The following is a 13858-nucleotide window of genomic DNA, read 5'->3' as shown; positions in this document are numbered from 1 at the left end:
TGCTGTACTCAGGCCCTTCCCTGTCTGGAGGGCTGCACCTCCTGGCCTGGCTGTAGAGCAGAGCCAGGCCAACTGGTGATAGAGGGTCCTGTTCTGAGTGGTGGTGGCAACAGCATGACCCCAGCAACAAACTGGTATTGCAGCCATGGCAGGGACAACGGACACTGGCACGGGAATGAGAGATGACAGGTCCAGTTCTCCCTGGCTGAGTTATTTGGCCGGTCTTGTGAAGCTGCAGAGGCGCTCCTGTGAAAAGAGGGGGTGGCTGAGGCCCCAGCTGCCAGTGGCACACAGGGAGCCTCTTGCACAGCAGGGCCCAGAGCTGGCAAGGCTCCCCAGCACAGCTGGAGCTGCTGGCACAGCTTGGCCCAGCTGCACAGCTGTCCCTCAAGGCCCCGGCCAGCAGGGCACGACTCTGGGCAGGCTCCCTGGCCAGGAGCGGGCCCCAGAGCGCCTCTGCCTTTCAAGGGCAATCTCGTCCCTGCTCTTTATCCTCCCCACCGTGCTTTGCCTCTGCCCTGTGCCCCTGGGGCTGCTCTTGGCCAGGCAGCCTCAGTGGGAGCCAGCACTGGCTGCAGCCCCAGCGGGCCCCCCAGGACAAGGCCCAGCAATTAGGAGGCCAATGAAAGCTCTGGGCAGCAGCAGAACCCTCAGCAGAATTCTTTGGACAATCATGGACTGGCCACACCTACACTGCAGCCTCACTGGGAATGCTTCCTATGTACAGTAGACTTTCAAAAGAAGCTGTTTGAGGGAAAGGTGAACTAAACACTCACTGTCTTCTCTTAAGTCCAAATTCGGATAGAGCATAAGATGAAAATAAGCTCCAAAACAAGCAGGCCTGCCAGGAACCTCAGCCAGCAGCCTGGTTCCTGACAGAAACCCCTTCCAAGGCCCTTCTGGGCATCAGGAACATGTGCTGTGGTTCCAGCTGCACCTGTGGGAGCAATGGGGAGGGTCAGCCCGTGCTGTGCTGCACTGCTGAGCTGGCAGCACGGTGGATGCGGGCAGGACATTCTCGGTTTCCCCCAGAGCTGGGGCCTGCAGGCACCTTGGTGCCCCTTGGCACAGGCTGTGCCACCCAACAAAGCCCAGCAGGCTGGGAGGAGAGTCCGGGTGCAGCAGGAAGCTGAGAGAAGGCCCTGCTCTAGAACTGAGGGAGTTCCACCAGAAGCAAACAAAGATGGTAATTTGAAGAGATGCCCACTGTGCTCATAGTTATTCTGAGACGACTAAGACGTTAGCTTGTCAAAAATCTTAAGTACCAGGGAAAAGGTTTTATGCATGTTGGTTGTGACTAGGTAAAAAGCTCCTGCGGGAAAAGAGCCTCTGCAGCAGGCTGGCTGGCTGCAGGGGTCTTACTTCTTCCTAGAATAAAGATTACCACTGAAATGTAATTTTATTTTTTATTGTAAAAGGGGAAAATATTTTCCAGAACACTAAAACTAGTTTCAAAAATAGAGATGTGTTGTGGAAACAGGAACGAAAAATTTGGCGATTGCTCCCTAAAAAAGATATTTCTAAATATTTTTAAGAATGAAAAAATGGGGTCACTTGTTCTCTTGATTCTAAAAATACTTACAAAAATCTTTAAACACTATAGTAATTGGGAAGATATATTTGGGGGTGTCTCTCTACAGAAAAAATGTTTTGAAATATGTCTACAAATTTCTAATTTCTAAAACTGAAAAACTAAGCAACTGGGGTTGCTTTTTCTCAGGAGCCCCATGCTGCTGCCTGCCCCTTGGGCTCCCCCAGCCCTGGGGACCCCGCCGCTGGTCACAGCAGCCCCTGCCTGGCCCCTGCCTGCCCACACCGTGGGCATCCACAGCTGCTCCTGGCCATGGAGCTCAGCCAGTGCTGCTGCCTGCTGGGCTTTGCTGCTGCTGCCACCCAGACACTGGGGTGACGGCACCTTCCCTGTAGTGCAACTAAAGAAAGGGCCATCACCAAGACTGGCAGAGAGCGGGGATAACGTCAGTGTTGTTTAGAGGGCAGGACCAGGGGGTTCAGGGGCACAGGAAGGGACATGTTGGTCTCAGGAGGGGCTGGAGGGTGCTGGGCTGCTCCTGGGGTCTATAGAAGAAGTCGGGACGGGACAGAGGAGGATCAAAAAAGAGATGGAAGTAGCTTGGGGATATACATGGGACGAGGAGGTGGCAGTGGGATCTCCAGGAGAATAGGAGATTTCCTTGACAATGGCTTTTCTGGAGTCTTCTTCTCAGAACTCTTGACAGGGCTACCCAGGCTCTTCTAACTGCTGGATGAGCTGCTCTTGCTCTTTGGGTGTGAGGTGCAGCCACCATCTTACAACTCCTGTCCAGAGGTGGAACTGTGGAAAGAGGAGGTGGCTGAGGCCCCAGCTGCCAGTGGCACACAGGGAGCCTCCTGCACAGCAGGGCCCAGAGCTGGCAAGGTTCCCCAGCACGGCTGGAGCTGCTGGCACAGCTTGGCCCAGCTGCACAGCTGTCCCTCAAGGCCCCGGCCAGCAGGGCACGGCTCTGGCCAGGCTCCCTGGCCAGGAGCGGGCCCCAGAGCGCCTCTGCCTTTCAAGGCCAATCTTGTCCCTGTTCTTGCTCCTCCCCACCGTGCTTTGCCTCTGCCCTGTGCCCCTGGGGCTGCTCTTGGCCAGGCAGCCTCAGTGGGAGCCAGCACTGGCTGCAGCCCCAGCAGGCCCCCCAGGACAAGGCCCAGCAATTAGGAGTCCAATGAAAGCTCTGGGCAGCAGCAGAACCCCCAGCAGAGTTCTTTGGACAATCATGGACTGGCCACACCTACACTGCAGCCTCACTGGGAATGTTTCCTATGTACAGTAGACTTTCAAAAGAAGCTGTTTGAGGGAAAGGTGAACTAAACACTCACCCTTTTCTCTTCCAGCAAGTCCAAATTTGGACACAGCATAAGTTGAAGATAAGCTCCAAGACAAGCAGGCCTGCCAGGAACCCTAGCCAGAAGCCCGTTCCCTGACAGAAACCCCTTCCAAGGCCCTTCTGGGCATCAGGAACATGTGCTGTGGTTCCAGCTGCTGCACCTGTGGAAGCAATGGGGAGGGTCAGCCCGTGCTGTGCTGCACTGCTGAGCTGGCAGCACGGTGGATGCGGGCAGGACGTTCTCTGTTTCCCCCAGAGCTGGAGCCTGCAGGCACCTTGCTGCCCCTTGGCACAGGCTGTACCACTCAACAAACCCCAGCAGGCCGGGAGGAGAGCCCGGGGCTGTGCTGCTTCTTGGGCAGTTGCTGCTTGGAGGGACACGGGCCAAACCCATCCCTGGGCAGCCACTGCCAGCCCTGGCCCTCCCTGCCCCGTGACAGCTGCCCCAGCCCCAGGGCACAGAGTCAGGCCCTGTCAGGACCCAGCGCAGCCCCTGCCCAGTCGGGAGCCAAGGCTGGCTCTGGCCCTGGGCTCGCGGCAGGGCTCCCGCTCGGGGCTGCTCCTGTGCCTTGGGCCTCTGGGCACTCAGGGCCAGCTCCAGAGCAGCTGCAGCAGGAGGGACGTTGGTGCACAAGTCCCCTTTCCCCGGGGCTGTGAATGAGGTCCAGAGGCCTCAAGGACTCCAGAGGCGCCTCCAGCTTTGGCTGCTGCCGGGCCGTGCAAGGGCAGGCCCTGGGGGAAGAGCTGCAGCCACACAGCCCTGCCAAGGGCTGAGCCCTGATGAGCCTGGCACAGCAATTACCTTCTGAGCCTGTGCCCGTGCCCATACCTGTGTTTGGCTTGGCCTTCCTTCCTGCAGCAGGGGCTGCCAATCGGCCTCTGCTTCGTTGGGGAAACACCTCCTTCTGTCCTGCCTTTTGGCCTATCACTTGAGAAACAAAAAGTACACCTTAACAGAGGGAGAAATTCTCCATTTCTTTAATGGCATGTTCAGGACGTCATGCTTATGCAAAATCGGGTAAAATCAACAAATCACTGGTCTTTTTCAGCTGGGCTAGGGCCCACCCTCCTCAAAACAGCTGGCAGTGCTGAGCAGAAGTTGTGAGTGGATCGTGCAGGGCGAGGGCACACACAGCCATGGCTCTGTCCTGGCGCCTGCAGCAATGCCCCCCTGGCCGAGCTTTGGGCTCGGATCTGGCAGCTCTCCCAGGGGAAAGGCCTTGACCTACCCTCACCATCTCCCAGAGGCTCAATCCTGAATGTGGGCTGGGAAGCCAGATTACCTTTGCCTACAGGCTCAGCTGCAAAGAAAGGCAGGAAGAACAGCTCCAATGGCACTGCTGAAGATTCTCCTTCAGGCCCGAGTGGCAGTGAGGGCACCTGGGTGATTGGTGCCCTCCAAGGCACTCCCTTGGCTCTGCCTTCCACTCAGGAGCAGGGCCAGGGAGACCTTGTGCCTGCAGTGGCCCCACACTGGGATTGAAGGAGCCCCTTGTGGGGCAGCTGGGGGCAGAAAGGACTCCCTGGAGCTGCCAGCACCTCCAAACCCAGCCCCAGGCAGGGCCAGGGCTTGGCAGAGGCAGCAGGAGCATCTCAGGCTCCCTGGGGGCAGCAAATGAGCTGAGAAAGGCTCAGCCCCGGGGCACAGCCCTGGGCCCAGCCCCTTCCCTCTCTGCTCTTCCCTGTGGCTGCACAGAGCACACAGAAGGCCACAGTGGCATTGCACATTGGAGAAGGATGGACAGCAAATTGTCCCTTCCTCCCACTGACATCGATCCTGTGGGATCCCTCAGGGCTCCAGAAGGGATCAGGGCAAGGTTTCCAGAACTGATCATCCTTCAGAGGAACTTAAGGGAACTGGCTCATGAGTGAGCTCTTGCCACACTGACACAGATTATTCTGTCAGGAAAGGTACATTCAGAACATGCCTCCAACATCTGGCAAGGTCTTCAAAGCACCATTCACCAGCATTTCCAAGTAATCCAAGTCATGTGCCAGTCGAGAAGGGAGCACAGATCCTACAGAACCATTGCCATGGTGTGCTGGGATCCCCTTCTGCCTTGGGGAATTGGACACTGCAAGGGGGTGGGGTAAGGCTGTGGGAGCCTGTGCCTCCTGGTCACTCTCCACGCTCTTTGCAGGTCCTGTGCAACATGCCTGGAGGGGCAGCTGGAGCAGCCCAGGGCCCTGGGACTCTCTCCCTCCCACGCAGGAAACCCTCACTAAATGCTTGGGCAAAGCTGCAGTGCCACTGCTGTCTCTCCCAACCTCCGTACCTCCCTCCTGCTTGCCCACCTGCCCATGGAACAGCTCCCACAGCCCACGGGCACACAGCCAGGCCCTCTCAGGACACACTGGAGCCTTGCCCTCCCCCTCGGCCCTTTCCCCACCATGGGCACCCCGTGCAGCCGCTCCCAGGTTTCGGGACGTGTCTCCCACAGAGGGAGCCCAGCCGGACAGCTCAGTACCCGAGTGCCCTGAGCCTGCTGGGGATAATTCCTCTGGGCTGTGCCCGTCTTGTCTGGGCTGTGCCCGCAGTGCCAAGCAGCAGAGAGGGCAGTTCAAGCCTCAGCAGGTCTCAGGCCCAGAGGCACAGCAATTACCTCCTGTGACTGTGCCTGGCATCGCCTCCCTTCCTGCAGGAAATGCCACCTTCCATAGAGCCCCTCTGTCCATCCCTTGAGAAAGGAAGAGGCACAGCTGGATCAGATGGAATCATTGCACATCCAGGAGGTGGCCTCTTCAGGAGGCAATACTTGTCCAAAACATGGATAAGGATCGGTAAAAGCCTGATCCCTCCAGGCCTTTGGGGCTGGGTATGGCTTTACCTCCTCCAAGCAGCCACATCTCAGGATGTTACTGGGGACCGGGAAATGCAGGGGATCCCTGCTGAGTTTGGGCTGCGCGGCAGCTGATGCCCAATGCCTTCCTGCAGAGGCTGGGGAGAAGCTGCAGCCAGGCCAGGCTGGGAAACAGCCCTGCAGAGCATGGAAGCAGCAGCGGGGCAGCGAGGCTGCCATGGATCCCTTCCCGCTGTTCTGGGTTCTGCTCTGACATGAGGGCTCCTGGCTCACTCTAGGATCTCTCCCAGGTCTCCTCCCACAGCTTCATCCACAGCTCAGCCCCAAGGGCCAGACAGGTATTAGGAATTTCACAGCCTACCATTGGTGACTCATAGTCAGAATGCACAGGAAAACTCTAGCTGTGTTTCAAAATACCAGATGCTGTGTTGCTTCCTTCCCACTGCAGATTTTCCATTGCCCCAGCCTCAGCCCCTGGCAGCCTGCCTGGATGTTCTCCCCGCGCCGCTTCTGCAGTCCCACTCGTCCAGGGCCTCCTGGTTCTGTGGGCAGCTCTTCGGGCCACTGAGGCTCTGTTCCTCCTTTGTTTGTCAGCATGTCCGAGTGAGAGATGATTCAGGGGCTCAGCACCAAGGCCTCCAGCAGCAGTGGTCAGTTCCTGAGTGCACTCAGTGGCCACAGGCAGCTGCCCATGGCTCTGGCAGGGATGTGAAGGGGAGGCCGTGCAGGGGAGCAGGCCCCACACCCCAGGCCTGCCCATGGGGGCCTGCAGCCCGTGGGGATGGAGCAGCAGTTTCTGGTGTGACAGAGCCAGCAGCTGGGCAGTGCAGCACACACTGCACACATCTACTGCAGGGATATGTTAGCAATATTGTGTATACATACACTCCTATTGTGTATACATACACTCCAAATTGAAAAAAATCAGTCTAAGTGTAGCTTAATTTCAGAGGCATTAGGGAAGAATTATTACCGCTGCTTTCCTGGCTGAGTTTTGGAACATTATACTTTTTTTTTAATACTTTATAAAAACAATCTCTGAGTCTGGAAAGGGAGTTTTTCAATCACAGGGGTTCTTGCTTCACTCCAGGAAAAGTGTAATTCACTGTACCAGGGAGATTTTCTCTTAACATATTGCTGAGTTCTCATGCTGCCACTCATTAGTAGAGATAAAATAATTTCTCACTGTTTATGTTTGATTTTTGTTTGGAAACAGTAGGGAAGAAATGTATCCACTGTGAAGATTTGGTTCATGTGGATCAGTTATTATTTCAGCTGCCTAAGTTGAGGGAGGAATTCACAGAGGTTATCCCAGGCAGAATCTAGTGCTGATGCTTGTGCCATTGGAGTCTGGAGTGGGCTCTTTCCTAGCACAACTCACCACACTGAGCTCCTGGGCATATCTCGTTTGTTTTCTGGTTTTTACTACTAAGAACAGCCAGCATCATTTACCAGTACCTAAAACAGATTTGTTGGTTCCTCTGAATCAACTCACACTGTGGGTTGGACTTTCCCCAGGTTTCAGCCTGGAGAAAAGGAGGCTCAGGGGGAGCCTCGTGGCTCTCCACAAGTCCCTGACAGGAGGGTGGAGCCAGGTGGGGCTCTGCTCCCATGGGAACAGGGACAGGACAAGAGGAAAAGGCCTCAACTTGCACCAGGAGAGGTTTAGATTGGAAATTAGGGAACATTTCTTCTTGGAAAAGGTTGTAAAACATTGGAACAGGTTGCCCAGGGCACTGGTAGAATCACCATCCCTGGAAGAGCTCAGAAGACATGTTGATGCGGGACTTGGGATGTGGTTTAGTGGTGAACATAGTGATGGTGTGGTTGATGGTTGGAATTGATTATTGTGAAGGTCTTTCCCAACTTTAAGGATTCTCTGATTCCATGATTCTAGACAACCCAGTGATAACATAATCTAATCTCTCTTGGTGTAAATGACTTGGTTCACTCTCTGATGTTTTCTCCACATCCATGTGCCAATGCATCTTCCAGCACATGGAAGGAACAAACCAGGTGTGAAGACTGGAGAAAGAAAATGAGCCCACATCACTTCCTTGGGAAGAGAAGAGAAGATCTGGCAACTTCCAGAGGGGAGGAGAAACAGAAAAAAAGGTTTGAGAAGCTGAAGTAGTGGCAGAGGTACCAGGGAGAAGAAATAAGAGGTGAGAGAAATGGTGGCTATGAACTGCAGGGCAGGCAGAGGACACCAGTGACCCAAACAGTTTGGCACCTCCTGGCCATTAGGCAGCTGACCCCAAAAGTTCATCTCTGCTCAAAAGGCATGCACAGCCTCGCCCACCTAGTACAGGTGCAGGAACAGCATGAGGGAATGGGAGGGGAGTGTCATAAACAACCTAAATACTGTCATGCATTTCCAGCAGGTTTTGCAGCCTGTACTGAGCATCTCAGTCCTGGCTGCACTGTTCCCAGACACCAACACCATTAGATCAGAGGGAGCTGATTTAATCAGTTGTTAAAATAATCAAATCATTTCAATTTGAAGTCAAGTCATTTGAATGATAAGGACCATTTAAATCTTGCTGCTCAGAAGGCAGAAGATTGGGCTGAAGCCAGAGCTTTGAGGAGCAGCCAGATAGTGACAGGTAGAGCCAGGGAGTGATAACATGGCACCCACCTCAGTTTGGGAAGAATCATTTGCCCAGCAGGAGCCCAGCTCCAAAGCAACATCCCTGGAAACTCTGCGTCATAAATAGCAGGGAGTTCATTCATAGAGCAAAAGATTTCCTGGCCTTATTTACCCTTCCACATTTGCTGCAGCTCTTCATTTCAAAAGCCATGTGAGTACCCTGTGCTGGAAGGCTTGTCCTTCCCCTGCTCCTGGCTCTGCACCAAGATGTTCTCTGTTCTGCTGCTGAGTAATGCATCTCCTGGCTCCCGACCACTGAAGGAAAAGAAATGTATTTACAAGACACAAAGAGCTTTGTGTAAATCACAGCCATGGGCTGCCAGTTGTGTGCTCTCCCAGCCCAGCAGTGCCTCCTTCCCCCAGCACAGAGTGCTGCACTAGCGCAGCTCCAGGCACGTGTTGCTATTAGGTCATGTCACCAGGGACTGGAAAGCACCAGACAACGCTCTGTGTCTTAAAAATCCAGATGTGGGATGATTATCTCATGATAGCCATCATAGATCCTGTGGTAATGCTATTTCTAATAATTTAGCCTTCAGGAGTTCTTAGGCTGGGATGAGCCCATGCTCTGAGTGGGAGCAAACTGTGTGCTCAGGTCTACTGTGTGAAACAATCACTGTGGTCCTAGTGCTGCCTCCTCTCTGAAAAGATGGAGCTGTTACATTCTCTTCAGTCCACATGGTGGAACCAGATAATTTCTAGTTTGGAGTGTGGTAAATAGGTATGATTCTGCTGATAAAAATTGAAACAGTAATCAATATTGATACAGTAACTAATATCTGGAAATAATAAAATAAGTTAAAAATAGTAATGCCAAAGAGGAGAGGGAAAGGAGGGGCTCCACCCCCCCTTTTCCCAGCAGATGTTCTCAAGGACCACAGGAAAGAAGCTGAAGATACAGTTGCTAAAAATTACCAAGAACCTGGTTGGGTCCCAAAAAATGCTAATTATAAGGGACTTATTGCTTTGATATGCAGATGCAATGATACGTTAGTCTTGGCTTACATTGTACTGGCTTGGTGCACATGTGTAACCCAAAGGTGAATTAAAGGACAACAAAGAAGACTACAGGGCCTTCATCAGTGACGACCCCCAAAGAGTTGTGCGACCACCAAACCCAGTGGTGGCGCAAGCGTGATAAGGGTGGTAATGAAGGCAGAGACAGAAAAGTGACGAACCGAATATAGGAGGAGATGGCATTGACACATGGCATATAAGGGGTGACTTTCACTTGGCTGGCTTGTACATGAAGTGGCAAGGGTCATTGAAACCTGCACTCCGTACCCCGCGGTATCTCTTGCTTATGCACTATTATTGGAACCAAATTATCCCTTATTTTAATCGAATTATATTGTATCCAATTTTATATTTTTCATTTCAATTATTCAATCAAAATTGTTACTACTATTAATATTGTTTGGTTTTTTTTAATGATGGGATAATTGGGCAAACATAACAGGAGGATGTACAGCAATGCTCAAACCACTAATATCACTAAATATAGTTGCATCAAATTAAAGAAGAATACCCTTACTTTCAATTACACTCCCCTTTTTTACCACCTGATTACATGATAATACATTGTTATAGTTCTTTCCCTATATTTCTTCTTTCTATATGTGGACCATCTCAGGGCTGCAGCAGGAGTGGAAGCACCCGGGCAAATGACTCATCTCCCTCAGGCCAGATGTGGATTTTGACCCAGCAAACCAGAGGAACACTGACATAAAGGTAGAGTTTTGTGTTATTCAGGGAAAAAACATCACAGCAAATGACTGCTTGGAGTTTGGTGTGTTTCCTAGAAGATTTGCAAAGTAAGTATGAAGGAAATGTCCTTACTGTTTATCACAAAAGGTCAATTGTACAAACACCTGCAGCTGCAGACATCACAAGGATGCTGTGTTTACAGCAGGCACTGCCCCACTGTGCTTCTGGGTGTCTCTAGCCCAAAAGAGAGCTTGTTCAGGCTGGGGGAGATTTCAAGAGACAGCAGGAGGCTCCCTTTTTCTCTATGCTCCCCTTTTCTTTATGCTTCTTAAAAATCCCTCCCCTCTTCCCACTAACTGTGCAGGCACTGTTGGATGCAGCTTCCAGGGGCAGATTTCTTCTTCCTGTGATAGTGCCAAGCTCACAGAGCCCTGCAGGAGGGACCTCTGTGAGCAGTGGGATTTACACTCTTTAACAGCAGCCATGTCCCAGTGAAGCGGTCAAGCTGGGCAAGGATTGTCCTTCCCGGACGGCCCGGCCAGCTATCCAGCACCGCTCGCAGCAGGGCAGCACTGTCCCGATCTCCGTGGCTCGGGACAGGGCCTAAGGCAAACGCCCTGTGCTGTGACAGCAGCCACACCTTGCGGTGGGACGTGGCATGGCTTATGGCTGCAGCCAGCAGAAAGAAGAGAGCGCTCTCCAGCTGTGGGGAATCCAGGCTCACTGGGTCCCAGGGGAACCGACAGCCGGACAGGGAAGGGGGGAGACACTTGCAACAGCTTCTAAGGAGGGAGGGAGACAGGGGAGGAGTCGACCCTAGGGCGAATAGAGTTTCAGAGGGGAGCGGAATACAAAAGATTGACTTAGGGAGAACCCCAATGGGGATAACTTGAGGGTGGGGCCCTGGTCCCTGAACCAATCACTCAACGCTCTCGCTGGAAGTTTCTAGAGAGAAGGGTGTGAGCGCCGAGTGATGGACAGGGCACTGCAGAGGGATTTGAGAAAGGATACATTAGTCTCCAAGGCAACTGGGAAGGAGTTGGGATAACTGGCAGCACAAGGGAAGGGGAAGATAACCAGCGCAGAACCATTACATTGTAGGGGGAACAGAAAAGTCCAACTTCTACAGAAACAACACAACATCCCAGGACAGTCCTGGCACTGCAAACATGTTTTCCCTCTGCAGTTTGCAGTAACAGTCAAGGAGCATCCAAACTCTTGCAAAGCAAAGCTTGTTTAAAGGATGGGTTTAGTGCCGATGAGCTTCCAAGGACTCCTCCTTTGAAGCAGCCTATGCAGGGGGACTCTGAAGTGTCCCTGTACCCTCTGAGTTTCAGACAGAGCTGGGAAAACATGTAACCCTCCGCTCACCGTCCCCAAGAGCAGACAAGATGCCATCCCCCTTTCCCGGAGCTGGGGGATGGAAAGGAGGCTGGAATGGCAGTGATGGGTGGGTTTGTGGCCGTCCCATTTCCAGCAGTCTCTGCCTTCCCCCACTGGCCTGGCGGGTGCTCTGCAGCTTCTCCCCGTGAGAATACGCTCTGCCCCTGTGCAGAATTCAGGAGTAATGCACTTCTCTCCCCTTCCCAGAAATCAGGCTGTGTGAGTGTCTTTGCATATGTGCACATGCCAAGTTTTAGCCCAAAGAGAGTTTTATAGCTGACTTACAACCCACTGAAATAATTTTATTATGGAAGCAGTGACATAACTTGATAGTAATGCACACGCACCACTCCAGTGCTGGGGGTTTATAGGGCGTTTACGAGGTGTGTGTGCAGGAGGTGACATCCTCAGTACATGCAGAGCTGGCAGTACCTGGCTGGAACCCTTCCAGCGAGGGACTGGTGGCAGGAGGGTGTCTGACAGCACTGTGGAGGTGGCTCCTCACACAGCAGACCTGGGAAAGGGACAAGGACATGAGTTCAAATAGCTCACGGCAATGGTTGGCAGGAGCTCCTGAGAAATTCTTCTCCTTAGTTCTGACGGGCAACAACAAAACAAATTTGGTGGGTGCAGCTATTGATCATCTTCAGGTGAGCTCAAAGAAGAACTCTTCCTCCAACCCCTGCTGGAGATTATCTGCTCTGTAGTGCGGCCCACTGGCCTCAGAGCCTTTCAGAGCAGTGCGTTTCTGCTGCCACAGGCCGTGAAATGAGATGTCCTGGCTGGTGCAGTTGTGTTTGAGGGAGCTGGGACACCTCTGAACAGCCAGGACACTCATGAGCATCACTGGGGACCAAGTATTAATTAGAATGTAAAATTTCATCTGCAGTCATCTTGCATTGCTGCTTGTTAAGAGGACAAATCTTCCATTGCCCTGTGATTTCTGAGTGTGCAGAGTCATGGCTAAAGCTGGGCTGGAGACAAGAAAGAGAAGTTTTGGCCAATTGGCCACCAATTCATGTGTGAGTGGTATTCAGCACCCAATTTGCTTTGCAGAACCAGTAAAGGTGAGAGGCTCTTGTAAACCTGGAAAAACATGTTTGTGCTACAGCACTTGATTCCAAAATTGTCCTAGGAAAGAACAAACACACCTTTGTAAAAAACATTGTGTGGTTTCTATTGCCCATCCCTCTACTGTGTGAGAAGCTGCCTGGAGAGCAATACTTGTTCAGCTGATGTTCTGAAGGGATTGATTCAGAAGCTATGACAAAAATGCAGTATGAGCAAAAGACCAGCTTCAGTTTATAGAGTCAGGCATCACAAAAGCTGGAAAGGATCTCCAAGGTAAATGAGTCCAGTCCTTGACCTGATATCTACACTTTGCTGATCAGAAGGGATCTCTGTGATGCCATTTTTAGTGAGTTCACCTATGGAGTTTATGGGGTGAGCACAAGAAACAGAGCCCAGATTTGACACATGAACAAAATATGTGGGATTTCAAACTCCCCACAGCCCTCGGGTCACCTGTGAAACTGCTCACCTCTTGCCTGGGACCAGCTGCTGTGAGCACCACAGAGACACAGGATTTTAGCCTCCAAAGGCATCTGTGGTTTGACTCCCTCATCTGTGTGTCACAGGGCCCAGAAGATCAGCTCTCTGCTGCAGAGAGCTGGCAATTCCTCTATTTAGCACTTTCCTGGCAGTGCAAGAGGTAAGAATGGGAGAGGTGGACAGCAAAGTCCAGCTTCATCATTTCTGGTAAGATCAGATGAAAATACTGAGGAGTTATTTGAATGTGAGAATAGGGAATAGTTTTAATATTCAAGATGATTAATTTACAACAAATTCTAAGTAGATTAACTATACATACACCATGTTTCTTTCCCCAGATGATCATTTATCCACATAACTTTGCAAACCAACAATTAGAGCAGCATTCCCTGTGCTCTGATAATACTCTCTGGTGTTCCCCGGCTCAGGCTGCTCAAGTGAACGAGGCATGGGCTGTGCAGCAGCTGAGCGTGGCTGTAACAGCATCATGGAGTCACGAAGCATCATGCAGGAAAGCCTGGGGCTCCTGTGCCAATGGAGTTTCAGGGCAAAACTTGTAGTAGGCTGGTGTCTTCTTGCTTCCAGTCTTTTCCTCCTGGCTCTTTAATAGTGGCCAGAGAATGAGGTTGGTTGGGGCTTGGTTTATCTGCAGTTCCAAAGCAGTGCATCACTCTGCAGTCCTGTGAGGGAAGCCTTTGGTATCTTTCCAGTCTTTAGTTTTCCTCAATTATTCATCTGAGGGTTGCTTAATTGCTAAGTCTCCTACTTTTAGATAATATGGGGAGGTGTGAAGGAATGCTGTTCAGACACCAACTGGTCCCTTCTCAGCTTCAAAGTGCAAATAGAAATTCTCTCCCTGTTCTGTCTCTCGGGCTGCGGTGACACCGATGGCTCTT

The sequence above is a fragment of the Melozone crissalis genome, unplaced genomic scaffold, assembly GCF_028551555.1.
Source record: "Melozone crissalis strain CALT ecotype California unplaced genomic scaffold, PUWL_Pcris_2 ptg000139l_1, whole genome shotgun sequence".
NCBI classification, from domain to species: domain Eukaryota; kingdom Metazoa; phylum Chordata; class Aves; order Passeriformes; family Passerellidae; genus Melozone; species Melozone crissalis.
Note: the sequence above shows the minus strand (reverse complement) of the source record.